General features: G+C 34.4%; 1 pseudogene; it reads right to left on the reverse strand.

Annotated features, from left to right (window-relative positions):
• Positions 1-1231: 1231 nt before the first annotated feature.
• Positions 1232-19481, reverse strand: LOC134665737 (odorant receptor 49b-like; annotated as a pseudogene).
• Between the last annotated feature and the right edge of the window lie 223 nt (positions 19482-19704).

Consider the following 19704-nt stretch of genomic DNA (forward strand, 5'->3'; position numbering starts at 1 on the left):
CGCCGCCGCACTGGTCAAGAAGGGTAGCTGAAGCCAATTTGCACACTGGGTCGTCCCAATCGTCGACCTTTCATTACATGTAACACATGTGTATGTGAGACTCGTGGTATAGCTATAATTTACATTTTTCGAAATTCGGCAGTGATTATTTATATGACGTCATTATTTGTAACTGAGGAACAACAGAGATGGTCCCCCGGCAGGTTTAGAATCCAGGTCATATTGCTAATAACATACTAGAAGCTTATGCGGATTATCCTGCAAATGACCAATTTGGATTTTTTTAACTTTTATGCATTTGTATGGGCAAATATCTACATTTTGATGCATAATTTCCACATATTTGGTCCAATTTTGATTTTATTGATATCAGTGTATGGCTTGAGACGTCATCTTTAATGTTGTAGTACATTGCTTTATCGTCCGACTTTTGGTTTGGTTGTAAAACACAAATAATCGAATATTTTTTTACGTAATTTTTATTTATTTGTAAATTTCTCTTAAACTGTTGCATATTTTGGTACACTTTGTATAAATAAAATAAAGTTTATTTAATTGGCTTCCATTTAATACCCCACACGTGTATGTGCTATGCATAGTTTGGGTGCAGTATGCAATATTCGCAACGAAGCGGGAGTCATTTTGATGACGTCATTCCGCTGAAGTAGATGGCCGGCGCCGCCGTCTCCCGGCAGTTTTGGAGACCCAATGCCATGCCCAACAACATACTAAAAGTTGGTAGCGGTTTCCGGCTCTGAACTATCTCTGCGACCGTTTCCCATAAGGCATGGCACTAAAAATTACTCCTAAATTGCTGTAGGATTAATTAAAAAAAAAAGGTAGGTTATCTATTTACCAAATAAACAACAGCGAGGAGCGAACCTTTATTGATCAAAGTTAATTCTATCAATTCGTCGTTAATAATTTCATTTTAGTAAATCCCTCCTAAACCATTCTGAAAGACGGCCCCTAAGGTCCAACCTAATTGCATAAATATGTTTTGAATTTTAAATGCCTAGTAAGACTTTTCAGAGGTAAATTTTATTATTCTTTCATTATTAACTTTGGCCATTAGTTCCCTTTGGGAATACCCGGAATGGACTTGAGGGACGTTACCTCTCATACCAAATTAGACAATTTTATTGTTATATAATATTTTAAACTTTTGCGTTTTGAACACATATTCTAAATTCAATCAAGGTAATTGAATAAAATTCGCGTTAGACCCGTCTATAAATGTGAGTTAATTTTATTGTTATTCAAAACAAGCTTTATTACGGGTCAAATTCGGCATGTACAACTGTCAGATTTCGCATCCACGTCAAATCAACAGTTGATTTTATTGCACGTTGATCCTATCAAGTGTTGATTCCTTCCACGCTGTATAATATCATTTGGTACAACCAAAACTCAACTCTGAACTCAGGGTGGTTCGGTGTGGTTTGGTTGTCACCTAACTGTGGATTGCTAATGTTAAATTTTGTACTTATTCGAGAAATTATGATTTTTCACACATCAACGGGAGATCAACAATTCAACACGATACGTCAAACGTTGCTTGTCGAATGGGGTTGGCCGGTCGAAGTATTTAGCAGATGGCGCCAGCATAGCTTGCCCTGTCAATCCCTAGAATTGTGTCAAGTTTATGTTTTTTTAATGCCCTGGATGCCAGCCCTTTAAGCCAAATCTCATAGAAAAAGGGGCAAGCTATGACGGCGCCATCTATGCAAACCTTTGACAGTTGCCCCCATTGGGGTCCTCTTTTTAACATGTGCTTTGCTAGACCATTTTCTTTGTACAGGAGTGTACAGGCGGAAACCTAATGCTACCTTAACATGCCTTAAGGAAATAATTATTCTACGTGCTATTTAGGTTGTTTTCTAATGGTGATGGAATTGGTGGGCAGTAAGTAGGTTACAGTAATTTTGTGTGGACGTGTAGAACGTTACATTGTGAGCTTTGGCTCAGACGGATGTGTTTCTTTCAGTAGAGTAAAGAAACTGTAGCTGGTTTTTATTATCTGAAACAATATACACGCTTTATAATTCATATTATTTCGCTTGGAAGAGAAATCGCAATTATTTGCTATTAACAAATGCAATAACAATATTTTCGTCTTTCAGATGGATTTTATTTTAAGTACCTACTAAATACAAATTAATATTGTGATTAAAGCAATCACATTACGAATATTACGATTTATTGGCATGTTTAATACCTATAATCTTCACCCGATTACTGGATATAAACATCACAAAAGGTCATGACACTACACCTTAATAAAATAAAGTCTTCCGCCGCATCTGTCTGGAAGCCGGGGAGGGTCGCTAGTAGTAACTTAACTATAACTAAAGTTTCAATTGAAATAGATACCTACTTCTCGGAATAATTTAAAGTTTCTTTACTTACTGCAATAAAGGTGCTGAGAGACATTTCATTACATGGTCCGGCTGTGAAACAAAGCCGTTTGGACGTGGCGAGTTGCAGCAAAGCTACTTCCTTTTGTGTTTTCGCATCCATGGTTATCCATTTGCTTTCGAATATACCGGAGCTAACTGATAAACTCTGTAATTAACAATGTTTACAAATACGATTAGTGGATTAAATATACATTGATAAATTTAATGTCCTTTGCGCTTTCGTCCGCTGGTTTACCCAGACTAAAGGTCTCAGGATTAATAAGATGCCACGAAGTAGGTACCTATCAAGCTTATAAATTATAATAGAGCATTTAGTTATTAAATGCTCTCTATAACCCAAGTAGCATGGAAGTGTCGGCAACATCAATATACCAGCCAATTTAGAACTTAGAGTGATTTAAGAGACGTATAAGAGTGTCAGAAAAGATTTAAGCTGTATAAGAGGTATTTTACAGACATTATACAGCTCAAGCTGTATAAAATCATTATAAAGGATTCTGCGGAAACATGGGGTGCTTTATCAGAATATAGAAAATCTACTATAAAACTAAAAGTGTTGTGAAACACTACAAGCTAATTCTATCGTAAAAGCTGTATACAGGCTGTATTGTAGTAACACTTGGCACTTTTAGCTGTATAAAAGTATCTGTCAACTCCGTTTTAAAACTTTAAGTGTTGTGAAACACTACAAGCTAATTTTATCGTAAGAGCTGTATACAGGCTGTATTGTAGTATCACTTGGCACTTGTAGCTGTACAAATGTATCTGTCAACCCCGTTTTAAAGCTATTTCTTATGGCGTAATTTTACTCTCCTATAAGAATAGTAGTTGTATAACTTCTGTCTGTAAGGGTATTATAAAACTAAACGAATAAATGGCAGCTATAGTACAGCTTTTTTCTGTATTACTGACAGAGTCGCTTATTTCGGCGTAATTTTACACTCGTATAAGTATATATTTCGACCATGTCAGATTTACTTTAGTATTAAGTTGATAAAATAGGAAATAAGGATGTAAGGCAGTATTTAATTAAGACTAGTTAATTATTGCTCAAAGTAATGTATTTATTATAGCGACAACTACAAGGTTTAGAATATGAAAAATGGTAGACATTATTTAAGTAATATATTTATATAAGCAGATTGTAAGTAAAAGTATATTGTAGATTTACGGAACAATTAATCGGCTTTATTATCACATCATTCACAAAAATATTATTTTATGCGTAATAAATATTGGTGGCTTAATAGTTAGTACTGGCTACCTTAACGTACACACTTGGCATAGTTTAAAATAGTAATAAAGATCGAGCAATAAGCCACATGATGTATTACACCGTAATCAGTTGGAATATACGTTACATAGTAACTATTAAAAACTCATCAAAGGGTTATATTCACATTAAAGATTGTAACGTACATACCATCAGACTATAACACAAAGAAAACATACAGAAATTTATAACAAGTCATAAAATCACAATTAAATAAAATTGACACTTAACTTCGTTCGTCGTCGTAGCTCTCCAACTGAGAAGTGACCCACAACTGTCAGACACCCGCTTATATTCGATTAGACTTCACCCCTTCTACCACTTCTTGGTGGGAATAACAAATAAGATGTTTCCTGCACATCCGGTTATTATAATAATTCAATTCAACAAATGTATTTGCTGCATTTAGTTTAATTTATTATAGAATAATTAACGCAAACTAATACAAATTTAATATCATGGCTTATTATTATAAAATACTTTATTTACCTTACTTATGTTCTGACAGTTATGGTCAAGAAATATACATGGAGGGTAGTTGTGTTATTGAACAGCAGTTCTAACTTATTATTTCGATATAAGTACGTATTAGCTTAGCAAAAGTGAACCATCTCGTAAAAATGTAAGTGTGATCTTTGTTTTTATACTACGTATCTCACACGGCCATACTGACAGGTGCTTCGTTCTCGAAGTACCTTATTTCTATATTTATTATTATTTATTTATTATATTAAACTTAGTATATGCAATGACTATTTTTTATTAGTCAGATACTATATCACATATCACATTAATCAAGTGAGAGCTCGAAGGCTCGGCAGCAATTATCCTACTTACAATCACCATACTACTGTTTCACTTATCACATCAAGTGAGCCTCAGTAGCATGTATCACCCTAGGTTGGCTACTGGTCCACTTATAACATCAAGTGGGGCACACAGGCTCTGCAGCAGGTCCCTATATTGCTACTTTTTCACTTACATCAAGCGAGAGCTCGCAGGCTCGGCAGCAATTATCCTACTTACAATCACCATGCTACGGGCACTTATCACATCAAGTCAGCCTCGGTAGCATGTATCGCCCTGAGTTGGCTACTGGTCCACCTATAACATCAAGTGGGGCACACAGGCTCTGCAGCAGGTCCCTATATTGCTACTTTTTCACTTACATCAAGCGAGAGCTCGCAGGCTCGGCAGCAATTATCCTACTTACAATCACCATGCTACGGGCACTTATCACATCAAGTCAGCCTCGGTAGCATGTATCGCCCTGAGTTGGCTACTGGTCCACCTATAACATCAAGTGGGGCACACAGGCTCTGCAGCAGGTCCCTATATTGCTACTTTTTCACTTACATCAAGTGAGAGCTCACAGGCTCGGCAGCAATTATTAATCGGTTATTATTTTGTCAAATTAGCTTTTTAACTACACTGGAAAGATGTACACTGGAAGTTCTCAATCGATCGATAATCAACTCATGTCTCATTCACATAAGTAAACTTTATAAACTTTTCTTTTTTTTCTTTAATACATAAATTACCTTAAGTATATAAAACTTCTTAATCCCATAGTCCAACTAGCTTATGTTTTGAACACTAGAAGATGATAGACATGTATAAATATATTTATGCATATGTACATAATAATATGTTACATATTCATACTTACATACATAAAAATCATTCACGGTTAAGGAACAAATCCTTCCGATGAACACACAGATGTACCCACTGGATATCGAACCCGGGACCTTCAGTTTGGTATGCAGAGATTTCTCTTTTTTTTTGACAAATAAAAACGCCAACACATGAAGTTTACTAATCCAAGACCTCCAATCTTCGTAAACTTACTAAGTTCTTGTGCACTATATAGTTCGTTTTTTTTAGCATTAGAAAGAACTCCACAGAAGCAAGCGTATAGTTTTGATCAGGCTCTTTCATTGTTAATAATTATTGCATTATCTAATGTAGCATGGTCAATACATATAATTTACTTCAAATTATTACCGCTAAAAGTGCCGGATTTGGAACCACAAGCTTACTTCTGCGAAGTTCTTTCTAATGCTAAAAAAAACGAACTATAGGTTTACAACCACAATAAATAATGAATTTTAAAGAGAGAGAGAAAAAAAAAAGCTAAATTTTATAGTATCATTCGCAAACGTTTCTGTTTAATACAAAATTAATTTGGCATTCAGCTGGCAGTAGACGGTCGGGAAGGCATCATGGAGGTGGTCAGTTAAGAAGGAGGCTGGCTCAACTGGACTCGACTGATAGCTGGAAGTAACCGCTTAAGATCGCGACAAATGGAAAATAAATCTGGGAACCCTATGTCTCAAATTAATTTACAATAATTAATGTTTCTAAACTATTCTCCTGCCACAGGTAATGTCTATACCTACTAGGAGTTCTTAACTTTTATAAATTAACCTGAATCGTTTAACAGAAATAAACATTTTTCATTTATTTTTTCGTTTTTTTTTTTTCATTCCATTAGAACTTCCTACGTTGGTCACTCCCAGGAATTATATAAACCTAATGTAACAGAATTTTAAACTCCGTTCGGCCATCCCACAAAACAACTATTTTAAAAGTCAGTGATCAGTATTATCTATAATGTATTCAATATGTATAGATCTATCTTTTATTTAGCTGAAGCTTCGGTGGCAAAATAAAAATGTGGTTACAAATAATAGGCAACGTATTTCTTTTTATGAAATGGTATTTTGGAGCTTCCATCGTAACTGTCCTTCAACCGCAGGAGATAACGCGATATTCTTCTAGTTGAATCTTAACTTATCGTACAAAGGCGGATTCATCTTACAAAAGTCGTTCTCTAGGATGGGTCTAGGATGTTTTGGGCTTCTGGGTAGGACACAATTAATTCGAAGACATATTATTTATATCAGTCATGCTTCATTATGGCAATAGGTTAGGTATAAATAAAAAAAAAATTGATGTTTGCTAAATACTATAGAATCAGGATTATACGATTCGTTTTATTCCTGAACAGCTCACTCATAGCAACAAGTGGCACCAAAAGGTTAATTCACCTATCTACCTTCCACTTGGCTTTATCAGTATTCCGGTGGTCTTATGTTTTCTTGTATGTACCAAAATTAAAACAAACATTAAAATGAACCAGAAGATCATAGGTACAAAATTGCCATTGTTATAGGCATTTTATTACCGCAGCATATTTAATTACCGCCAGACCAGGTAAATGGTGGTACATATACCCAAGGGCTTATGCGAGTTTACTACGAGAACTGGTAAAGTATATAACAGTTTAAAATATCGTATATACATGGTGTTCACAAGGAATGCGAAAGACCTTAACCACGCATTTCTGAGGTCAAAAGAGAGAAAATAATGTAATATGTGTATATGTCAATTTCGCCCAAAAAAAAAATTTTTTTTTTAATGTACTTGTACATAAAAAAGTATATGTTATTGGTAAACATGTCACTAAAATACATTTTTAAAAACTTTTTTTTTTTGTAAATCATAGTTGTTGCAAAGTGTTACTTGTTACTTTTTGACATCTATCGATAAGGATATTTAGACTACGTCCCATAGTAGTAACATCGTCATCAAAAAGTTAAGGCGTTTTGCACTACGTAACAATAAAAACTAGTTTTTTTTTTTAATTTTTTTTTTCTTTTCTGTATTTGTATTAAATGAACTCTGAAACTAGGCGAATTTCAAAAAGGTTTAAAGGACTTTGTCTCTAAATATAATCAGGAATACGCTGCTAAAACTATTCGGCCCCCTCATGTTACACCGTGTATATATTTTTTATATTCCTAACAGGTAGGGTTGCCAACCGTACTATATTATATAGTATTGTACTATATTTTGGCTCTTTGTACTATATACTTTTGGAAAAATATATAGTACGCTAAAATACTATATTTCCGATTAAAAGTATATTACACTCATGTTTAGTATTTTATCTAAAAGTACTTTTTTTTTTTTAAATGTACTATATTTTTGATGCCTTATTCTGGAAAATACTATATTCCACCAAAAAAAAGTTGGCAACCCAGTTACAGGTCACCTAGATGAATTGTCCTAAAGGAATACGTTTACTTTGTACACATTTATTGTACTCTATGTTGTATATTTACCCCTTTTTTTTGTAAAGTATTATTACCAAGAGAATATGTGCTTTTTATTTACTGACTAATTTGCATGTGCAAAAATCTTTCAACTTCACGGTTTCAAAACATAATTTACTAACACGGGACTTGAGTTACCTCTGATTACCACAAGAACAATACTGACTAGTCTACTATTTTGTATGACGTAATTGTCTAAGGTTGTCACTGAGATATCCTTTTTTGTTTTAATCATTTAATATCCATCAATCAGTAAATTTATCAAATTGGAAGCATACTTTCAAAAACGCTTTTATGCCAAACACGTATTACTATCTGTACACAGAACTCGCAATAAGCACTGTAGGTGCAAAATTGTAAATAGCCGTTATTACTATTTATGAAAGTATCACGACTACCACCGACTGTTTTAATATCGATAAGCTTACGAGGGGCTTGTAACTGAAAACCAAAAGCGTGTTGACTTTATCCTTTACAGTTTTAAAACGACCTGACAGTTTAATATTGTTTACTGTTTTATATTTATTGAAATAGTTCCTTGATAAGATCCTGATCGGTGAGATAGAATCTTTAAGATATGTGCCTTCGATATCAGACTATTGAACCTAAGTAACTGGTGTTATATAAATATTTATTCGTATCAATCGTAACAAAAATAAGAAATAATGTGACTAATAAAATACAAAGGACGTATAAGGGTATTTCCACTTAACTGTATACCGTTAACGGCCGGTTAGGAAAAGTCACAAATCTGAGGACAAATATCATAACCGCGACAATTAAATTAAGTATCAAATTCGTAACTAAACCGACAGCTGAACGTGACTTGATAAACGTACCTAACTTAAGACACGCGGTAAGTTACAATTAAAATGCCCATTGTTATTAACCGCCTAAAATTTCCAACGTAGTCTTTAATGCAGACCTCAAAATCTTATAATGAGATTCGAGTTGTAGCTAACTGATCACGATTAAAATATTTATCCAGGCCATAAATAACGTTATTCCAACGTTTGGAAACTTATTCAAACCAAACTGCTTTTCTAAAATCCAATTTCACAAATAGCTTCTTTTTTTTTATTATTATTCGATTCAGTCATTAACTAAGTCGTCATTTAGAATAGTATAGATTAGAAAATATTTATTTATGCGTCATTATGGTTACATAACAGGTTATGAAAAGGACAGACGTTTACGTTTATCTAACTCGGTAACTATTCGATGTGATTCGATATCTAAACATACCTATACAGTCCTATTTTTAAGTGTAACCAAATTTTAACATACCAGAAACAACATCATTCATCAGTCATCCTTCCAGACAGGCGCCACTCCGCAGCGTCTCACAGGTGCGGCAGTTTCTGTTTCGCGAAGTACTTTTGAGCTGCTTGCTGCGGTTCTCCATAAAAAGCATCATGCTTAGTATACCAAATATCTTGTTTCACCTGGGGTTTTCACTGAAAGTGAAACACCAGTGTCCTTGTGTCCAGGATAGCGCGGCTTACAGTGTCTGTTTGGAGTTGGATGGCGTCCCGCTGTTGACTAGCATAAGCAGTCCTTATACTCGTACTGCTCCTGAAACATTAGTTTTGTAGGCATAGAATGTGTGTAATATCATCCCACTTCTGATGTCAGATTTACTTTAGTATTAAGTTGATAAAATAGGAAATAAGGATGTAAGGCAGTATTTAATTAAGACTAGTTAATTATTGCTCAAAGTAATGTATTTATTATAGCGACAACTACAAGGTTTAGAATATGAAAAATGGTAGACATTATTTAAGTAATATATTTATATAAGCAGATTGTAAGTAAAAGTATATTGTAGATTTACGGAACAATTAATCGGCTTTATTATCACATCATTCACAAAAATATTATTTTATGCGTAATAAATATTGGTGGCTTAATAGTTAGTACTGGCTACCTTAACGTACACACTTGGCATAGTTTAAAATAGTAATAAAGATCGAGCAATAAGCCACATGATGTATTACACCGTAATCAGTTGGAATATACGTTACATAGTAACTATTAAAAACTCATCAAAGGGTTATATTCACATTAAAGATTGTAACGTACATACCATCAGACTATAACACAAAGAAAACATACAGAAATTTATAACAAGTCATAAAATCACAATTAAATAAAATTGACACTTAACTTCGTTCGTCGTCGTAGCTCTCCAACTGAGAAGTGACCCACAACTGTCAGACACCCGCTTATATTCGATTAGACTTCACCCCTTCTACCACTTCTTGGTGGGAATAACAAATAAGATGTTTCCTGCACATCCGGTTATTATAATAATTCAATTCAACAAATGTATTTGCTGCATTTAGTTTAATTTATTATAGAATAATTAACGCAAACTAATACAAATTTAATATCATGGCTTATTATTATAAAATACTTTATTTACCTTACTTATGTTCTGACAGTTATGGTCAAGAAATATACATGGAGGGTAGTTGTGTTATTGAACAGCAGTTCTAACTTATTATTTCGATATAAGTACGTATTAGCTTAGCAAAAGTGAACCATCTCGTAAAAATGTAAGTGTGATCTTTGTTTTTATACTACGTATCTCACAACCACGAAAATAAAAAATTGTAATGCACAAAATTAATAATTTAGAAAATTATGAAATAGAACGAAGAATAGAACAAATACATTTGGACTTTTTGGTTTTTTTATTTGTTATACGGATCTCTAAAGAGACTTATAACTTATGTACGGAGAACCGAAATACAGCCAAACGAATACAAATCTTCTATTCTAAAGCTGTTTTAATTACAAAAGCTGTAAATGACTCTCCATTTATTACACAGCACAGCTACTAAGATTATAATGCTCTCCAACTATCCTGTAAGCTGTTTAAAAATTGTCGCCATTTTCCAATGAAAAAAAAAGTATTTGTAAATATAATTAAGGAAATACTTGCAAATATTAAGCAGACTAACATCGTGTTATGATTACCAGCTAAAATAAATTAACTTTAGCCTTAGAATTAATATTTATAAAACTTTTTGTTAAAAACAAACACTAACTTTACCGATTTTTGATATTTTCCTTATGGTTTCTCTTTGTTATTTTGCAGGCGCGTGAATATTTTGCCAGAAAAGATACATAGGTTCACAATAAATAATAATCGGCACTTACAAATAGTATAATATTCCACTTAAGTTCTCTATAATATTTACTTTTACTTTTACCATCCACTATAACACTTTATTGTCGCCATTACTATGTTACGAATGAACAAGATTAAGACATTTTAGTTTCCTAAATGATTATTATTCTCTTGTAATCATTTTTAAAAACTCATTTAAAACTCATATTCTTATTTCGTACTTATAAGAGATTATCTGTAGTGTTAAGGTTTCCTGTTACACCGAAATATAGCTGTAATGCAGCTATTATGCAGCTTATGTATTGCTTATACAGCTACTCTACAGCTCTAATAACGCGAAAGGCTGTATAATTTGGGCCCTTTTTTAACTTATAAGGGCTGTATAAGCGCTTATACAGCCTTTGTACAGCCTAACTGTACAGCTTATAGTATACAAGTAAACTTCAATACAGCTTATTGTAACACGGCTGTTTTGAAAGGGGGTAAAATAAATGAATGGAAAGCTCCGGCTTGTCTAAAATGGAAACAGCCATGTTAACAAAATAAAATTAAATCGAAATTAAATAAAATAAACTAAATGGAAACCTTGCTGTAGGAAAGCTAAGAGGAGAAACAATTAAACAAATTTATATCTAATAAACTTTATTCCTAACCAATTATTTCAAAAGCTCAGTGGCAAAGCTGGGGTCGCTTCACAGGTTCATGTTCTAAGGTTTACACCAATTAATTAATTACTAAAGACTAAATTTCGAAATACCTAAGTTTTATGCACCAGAACTTTCAAAACTTTAAACTGAAATAACTATTGCTCTAAATTACATCTTAAATTTGTAGCCGAGCGCAGATGCCCTACAGCAATTAAGGATGCATTGGACCGACCTCAAAACAGCTGCTGGAACTGGTGCAGCGGGGAGTGACCTCGCCTATCCCCTGGAAGCTGACTGCTAACCTGGTTGGAGCCGGCCAGTGCAGATGGCGTGGGCCAGATCCCACAGCATCATTTTAAAAGTTCAAAACATCTTCAAACTAAATTTCAAAAGAAATCGAAAATTCTTGAAGCTTCTAGAAACATCGAAAGCTTCTAGAAACATCGAAAGCTTCTAGAAACATCTAGAAGCATCTAGAAACATCCCGGCTCCTGCAAAGCGAGAAAAGGATATATTAGCCGATGCCCTTTATGGCCGCTAGAGAAAAAATGAAACAATTGGAAATTTAGCTCGCCGCACTGGAAGCTGTTAGGACTTCTGGCGGAGCGCTCCCTTCCCTCGAGCAGGAGTCAACTCTGTAAAGAACCAAAACTTGGTTAAGAACAAACCCACAATGTTTCGCGCCATTGTGGAATTGATCACAACTAAATTCCATTTATACTTACTCAGTGGAACACACCGAAGGACTCGAACTGCTTCCACCATTTTGACCACCATGTGGAATGTGTGGTCTTATCACAAAATAGGGCTCATGCGAGCGTGCGTCCCCGGAGGGGTCCACACATCAAAAGTGCATCTCACCTCAGAATGACCTCCTCATATGTTGAGAACAAAAGGCCAAAAAACAAAAGTAGGGTGCCAATCCCTGAAGACACAAATCCTTCGAAAATTCTCAACTGATTTATCTAGAGTAGACGTGCGCGCCGGTCGAAAATAATCGGGCGGCGGCGCGCCACGAAAATATCCACGGCGGCGGCGTAACGCCGGCGGCGTGGGATTTTCAACTTTTCAATATACGTATAATGAGAAACCAAGATTAACTCTTATCTTAAATCAACACGGGGAAAATCTCAAAAAAACTGTGTTATATCGTTTTTTTTTGGTTTATTGTAGAAATATCATGAAAAAAACACATGTCAGTATGTTGGACGTTGCCAGGATCGTTGTAAATAAAAAGATACGCCGCGTAATGAAAAGATGTCCAGTATTTTGGACGTTGCCGAGTATAGACTACCTACTTTATGTGCATAAGGTTTTTTAGTCCAATTCATGTTTTTTTTAAATATATATAGAATAATTGCTATTTTTAATTAGAAATACATTTACTGGTAATGTCGATTTATGTAATGAATTGAAGTAAAACCTATTATTTTTATATTTTTGGAATAACTTTATAGCTCGTAGGTGGTAAAATTTTACCAGTCATTGACGTCATTTATTTAACATTAAATCAAACAGCGGGTTATCCTAGGAAGCAGTAACATCTAAGCAATGGTTTTTACAATAATGCATGCACTTTATCAAAATTTTCCTAATAAATTTCTCTAATGAAATCGGGTATGTCTCTTGATGAAAACAAATCCACACACCAACAGGAGACAAACACACACACACACACACACTACATCCACAGGGAAAAAATCCATTTTTTTTTTATCTATTTGGTTCATTACGTAATACGGCAAATAATGACTTTTTAAAATGTTTTGAAACACCTAACATAACCAGAAAATGTAATAATTTTACTCTTCGCATACTTGGCAAAATCTAACATATTGGACTTGGTAAAAGTGCCGTGTTGTCGATTGCAACGGGCAAAATACTGGACATTACACTTTTTAAACTTATTTTACCCATAAACAAAAAACATTTCTATGTAAATCATATTGCCACGTAATAAACAGACCAGTTAGTAACCTATTACACGTTTTATTTTAACGCTGCTTAATACTGTCATATAAAAAAAAATTAAATATGGGTAAAAATGTCAGTCTGTCGGATGCTTCCTTGCAAGTTCTGCGTTCTGTAGGGCTTTGACAAAAAGATTATGTTCACACTGGTTCCCAATATTTTCTTATATGTAGGTATTAATGATTTGCCTGATGTTACAAAGCATAAAATTGTACTGTTTGCTGATGACTGTTCTCTGGTTGTAAGAGGCGATGACCCTATGTCTTATGAGTCTGAAGCAAATATAGCATTCAACAATATAATTACATGGTTGGAAAACAACAACCTTAAAATTAATGTTACAAAAACAAAATTTATAGATTTTTATGCGCCCCAAGGTAAACCTAAATGCGTCCAGCTACTGTGCAATGAAAACTGTAATCAACAGATAGAACAAGTCTCCTCTATTCGTTTCTTAGGAATTACTGTGGATTGTCATAATGATTGGAAACAGCACACTGAAAATCTTATTGATAAGTTGAGCCGATTTGTTTTTGCACTTAAGCGACTCAGATACATCACATCCCAAAAAACCGCCCTTCTGGCTTTTCATGGTTACGTAATGTCTAATCTTAGATATGGCATAATACTATGGGGTAACAGTACAAACGTTTCAAAAGTATTTCTACTTCAAAAAAAATGCCTGCGCGCAATTTACGGGGCTCAACAAACTGACTCGTGTCGACCAATTTAAAAAAAATTGAACATATTAACACTACATTCGCTCTACATTTATGAAGCGAGTCTATTTGTTAAAAATAACATAAGCTGATTCTGTAGCTTTGCTTCAACCTCAAGATATAATACTAGACATGGTTTAGACCTACATTATCCGGGAACAACCTCTGCCCTTGTTAATAAAAATATAGTATTTATGTGCACAAAAATTTATAACTATCTCCCTAAAGAGCTGAAGGAATTGGACCTACCGGAATTTAAATCAAAACTATTTAGATGGTGTATAGGAAAAATGTATTACGCCAACTCGGAACACTTTGCACTCGGAACGACGCAATAATGTAAATATAGATATAAGTCCTGTAAATATAGTTGTAATATAGTTGTAAGGTTATTCAATTTGTATGTCTGTAATAGGCCGAAAATGGAGACACTGTCTATAGAATAAGATCATTTATGTATAGCCATTTTTATACAAATAAATAATTTCATTTCATTACTCATACTTAAAAATAACATAACATATCATTCAAGTAGTATCAGTAGTAGTAGTAGCTTGTCCTGGTAGTGTAAGTATACGCTACCAGAGGAAAGTATCGCTATGCTTTAATATTTGGTGCAGATTTTTTTTTTCTTGGGATTACCATTATAGTGGACGTTATCGATTTAAGGGTTAAAATAAATCAAGCAATGAATGTAAAAAAAACGGAACAGTCGGAACGCTAAAGCTAGGCACGTCGCACGCGCTTTATGTCCATTGTTTTTAAATTTTGTACTCTTGCGGGCTTTGTCTCGGCGCGAATTTTAAACTACCGGCGGCGGCGGCGGCGCGCCGTCTCCTTATGGCGGCGGCGCGCCGCGGCGGCGCGCACGTCTAATCTAGAGAACTCTTTCTTGAGCCTAAGAAATATATTTTATCATTAAATCTAATAATGTTTCATTTCAGAGCCACTTTGTCAGTCTGTAATTTCTATGTTTTGTTTTACAACAATATTACTTTTTATCTAAAAAAAGTCATACCTAAATCATACAAAGTTTTCCTGGAGTGACAACATAAATATCTCAAGTTTTAATTATTTTTACTTAAATGACAACCCCGACAACAGATAAACATCAAAAGGTGCATCTGAATGCAACAGATTATGCAAAGAAGTGCAATCAATCGAGTTAGTTTGGGATATTGTTAAAAACGTTGAAATAAGAAAAAGAATTCAACCCAAAAAATATTAATTTAAAATCTAAGAAAATGTCTACGTTACAGCTTGCAATGCTACTTGGGAAGCTATCAAAAGTATTCAAACTACATAGTAGATCTAGACACGCGGCAGCGTGTCAAGCCAAGTTCAAGCAAAGGAGCTGGCTAGCCAGCGCCGAGTGTAATATTACACGAACCACTTGGTGCCACTTTTGACCCTTCTATAACTCAAAACCTCTTTAACTTAAACAAATTAAACTACCTATGTTTAATTATATCTATAAGAACATCTAGAAGCCCAAATTTCATGAAGCTAGCTCAAACGGTTATAAAAATATGAAGGTCAAAAAGTCGTAAATTTTAGCACTGAGTGACTGACATATAGTACCTAAACCTAACCTACTTCCAGATGACCTAGAAGGATGAAATTTGGAATCCAGCTCGGTGATTGTGTGTAAGCGTAGGAAAAAATATAAAAATAAAAGAAAGTTAAAAAATAGGGGGGGTCCCCATACAATTTTTTTTTAATTGTAGCGTTGGAACCGTTACAACCGATATTTGAAACTATCCCAATATATGTATTATTATATAGTTTTATCAGAATTAAAATATATATAAATATATGTATATATATGTTGAATAACTTTATAAAATGACTGATGTAATGAAAACTGGCCAAGTCAAATCTAACCTACTTTAAGATCTCACATCTTTAAAAAATAACAGTAATTGTTATAGGTATCCAATAAAGCAAAGAAATATAGAGTTTAATACGTGTTCATAATGTTATTTTGTTCCTATAAATACATAATTATTTGGATTTTGCCTAGAACTTGGCACTCATTTAGATCTGCATTTTTTTTGCAGCGAAGCCCACAGCCAAGCATAATTTTTGTATTGAACTTGGCTCTCCTTTTTTACATTTATGTTTTTGGTGGGATTTTTTTTACTTATACCATTAAGTATTTATTTGCTTTATTTATTACTAACCTCTTCTGTAACTTCATTGCTGAACCAATAGAATGTCAAAAGTTGAACTAAAATGCCAAATACGAATATCATAGCCGCCATCAGTGCTGGTAAATCGCCTGACGCCTGAAATAAAAAAAAAAGCTATGATAAATAAAATGATAAATAATAGTTATTTGTTTTATAAGGGGGCAAAGTTGTTGTTTAACAGCTCGTGCTAATATTGATACCCGAGCAAGCGAAAGATTCCAAAATTGAACCACGAGCGTAGCGAGTGGTTTGAAAAATGGAATCTTGAGCGTTGCGAGGGTCAAAGCAAGAGGGTTAAGCAAAATTTGCCTCCGAGTGGAACACAAAATTTTTCACCACACCAACCCGAAGCAAATACTTATTAAATGTAAAATATGAAACAAAATCAAACCAAATCAAATCCAAATGAATGTTATTAAATATTTATCATCCAAAATCATCATTTATAAGTCAATTCTACCAGCAAACATAAGAAAACAACTCAGAATTTGCATTTGATTACTTTGCCTCACACACACCTCACATGCCTCACATGTGAATAAAATGCAACTTTGCTATCAGTTTTTGAAGTGAAAAGTAAGCCTTTCCAAGCTGATGTGATGAAAATTATATTTTGTTTGTGTTTGGAATAAATAAATAAGTAAGTAGGTAGGTAAGGTTCGCCGTCGTCACTCAAGAATCAGAGGGACTACCCGCGAAAACCGAAATTCGCAAATTGCGGGGATCTTTTACTCCAATGAAGGCGTAATAGAGTGACAGAGAAAAATGCCCGCAATTTGCGAACTTCGATTTTCGCGGTTATATGCCAGACCTGAGAAAGATAGTAGAATAGGGATGTTTCCTGTACTTGAAATAAATTATTTCAAACCGTGCACGAAATAAAGCACCGGATAGTTATTAGAAAAACATAGATAACAGCTATTTTTAAACACAATTTGTATTTAATAAATCGGATTGAAATATAAAAAGTTTACCGTGACGTCACTATATTCGTTTTCATATAAATTCCATATAAGCAAATCGTTTTGACAGTTCTAAAAAAAGAAGCGATTTGACTAGTAGGAATGTAGCCCATGTAGCCTGTTGTAAATAGCGAGTCGTTTTTTAGGGTTCCGTAGCCAAATGGCAAAAAACGGAACCCTTATAGATTCGTCATGTCTGTCTGTCTGTTTGTCTGTCTGTCTGTCTGTCTGTCCGTCCGTATGTCACAGCCACTTTTTTCCGAAACTATAAGCACTATACTGTTGAAACTTGGTAAGTAGATGTATTCTGTGAACCGCATTAAGATTTTCATACAAACATAGAAAAAAAAACAATAAATTTTTAGGGTTCCCCATACATATAACTGAAACTCAAAATGTTTTTTTTCATCAAACCTATACGTGTGGGGTATCTACGGATAGGTCTTCAAAAATTATATTGAGGTTTCTAATATCATTTTCTTCTAAACTGAATAGTTTGCGCGAGAGACAGTTCCAAAGTCGTAAAATGTGTGTCCCCCCCCCCTGTAACTTCTAAAATAAGAGAAACTAAAAAAAATATATGATGTAGATTACCATGCAAACTTCCACCGAAAATTGGTTTGAACAAGATTTGGTAAGTAGTTTTTTTTTAATACGTCATAAACCGTAAACCGCAATTTTATTTTGTTACTTACTGTTACGGAACCCTTCATGGGCGAGTCCGACTCGCACTTGGACGCTTTTTCTTGCGTAGACTATAATACCCGCAGCACAAAATATGTGTACAGCAGACAATTAAGATTGTAGACACTCACATTTGCGATTTCTATGATGCAGGCTCCTATGTTGATAGACACCGCAATGAGGTATATGAACATCACGGATGATATCAATTTTTGAAGTAATTTCTGGTGTCTGCAAATAGATGTGACGGAGAGTTTTAAAGTTATAGGACGTTGTCATTACTCATTTTACTAACGAAAACGACTGTAGCGGCAATAGCAACATTATCGTGGCTACCTATACTTTATTTTAAACTATTGGCCATTATGATTTAGCATATAAGACAGCTCAGCAAATTAGCAGCAAGAGTAGAAGCCAAGCAAGAGTAGGTAAAGGAGTAGGTATCTCAAAAATATCATATTAAAACGATAAACCGTTTTGGCTTTGAAATTCATTACTGTGTAATGTAAGAACTATGAATAAAATGATATCTTACTCAATGAGAGTCATGTGGAAACGGTGTCATTTTATAATATTCTGGTGAGTTCGCTCTTTGCTCTCAGGGTCTATAACTTTGGTACAATAGACGCGAGAAATCTTGAGCTGACCAGCGAAAAATATGAACATAGGCATTACCAACGAGTCCCAAGAGATGACGTATGAACTCATTATATTACCTAGAATTGTCTGAAGAACCATAGAATAATAGTATCCTGGTGGAACCTCTTGGTTAAAAGGAAGGTAAAAATGGAAAACCGGTTGATTTTTCTGGTACGGCTCTGTGAACAAACTTATGTTGCAACAGACAACCATTACCCAAAATAGGTAAATTGCTCTTCTGCTCTTCCTTATATACTCGTCCATAACGTCGATCACTTCTTCATCTTCATCAGAGAGCTGTCGCAGCTCTGTGCGTGACATGAAGTCGATCAGTTTCTCCCAGAGATGATGATCTTTCCGGAAAAAGATGCTCTTAGGTGTGCCCATGTGAAAAGGGAGGGTTTTTAGAATGAAAAGGAGGGCACTTAGACTTAAGCCGATCACACACTTTAAATACTGGGTGAAGAAAAAGGTCATGGTAATGTAAAATACCACCTGTTTGAAACGGGTGGATTTTAATTCCATGTTCGGGTGCCAGTTTCCCGTGAGGTTTATAAAGCGGAGAAACGGGCCCAGTGACGGGTGTTCAGGGTCTTCAAGACACTTTAGTATGTTTTGAAGTGAATAACGCGATAAATTTTTATTCTTAATTCGTTTATGTCTCTCTATCGACATTTTTGAACGTTGGATGGCTTCCAAAGATAAGTCTAATTCTGTCTGCACCTATCGAATAAATGAATTGTCTGATCAAATATATTGAAAATTGGCGTGAGAATATTTTTGATTTCAGCCATGAATATTTTATTGCGAATAAGTATTTTAAGGATGTGATTTGTGTTACTTTGTACAATAATTATAGTGTTAGACTTCCCTGATTGGATTTGTATTATGTAGGTATTTGAATATTTGATTGCTTAATTTTCTTTTCCTTCTACAAAGT

The sequence above is a fragment of the Cydia fagiglandana genome, chromosome 7 (assembly GCF_963556715.1).
Source record: "Cydia fagiglandana chromosome 7, ilCydFagi1.1, whole genome shotgun sequence".
Taxonomy (NCBI): domain Eukaryota; kingdom Metazoa; phylum Arthropoda; class Insecta; order Lepidoptera; family Tortricidae; genus Cydia; species Cydia fagiglandana.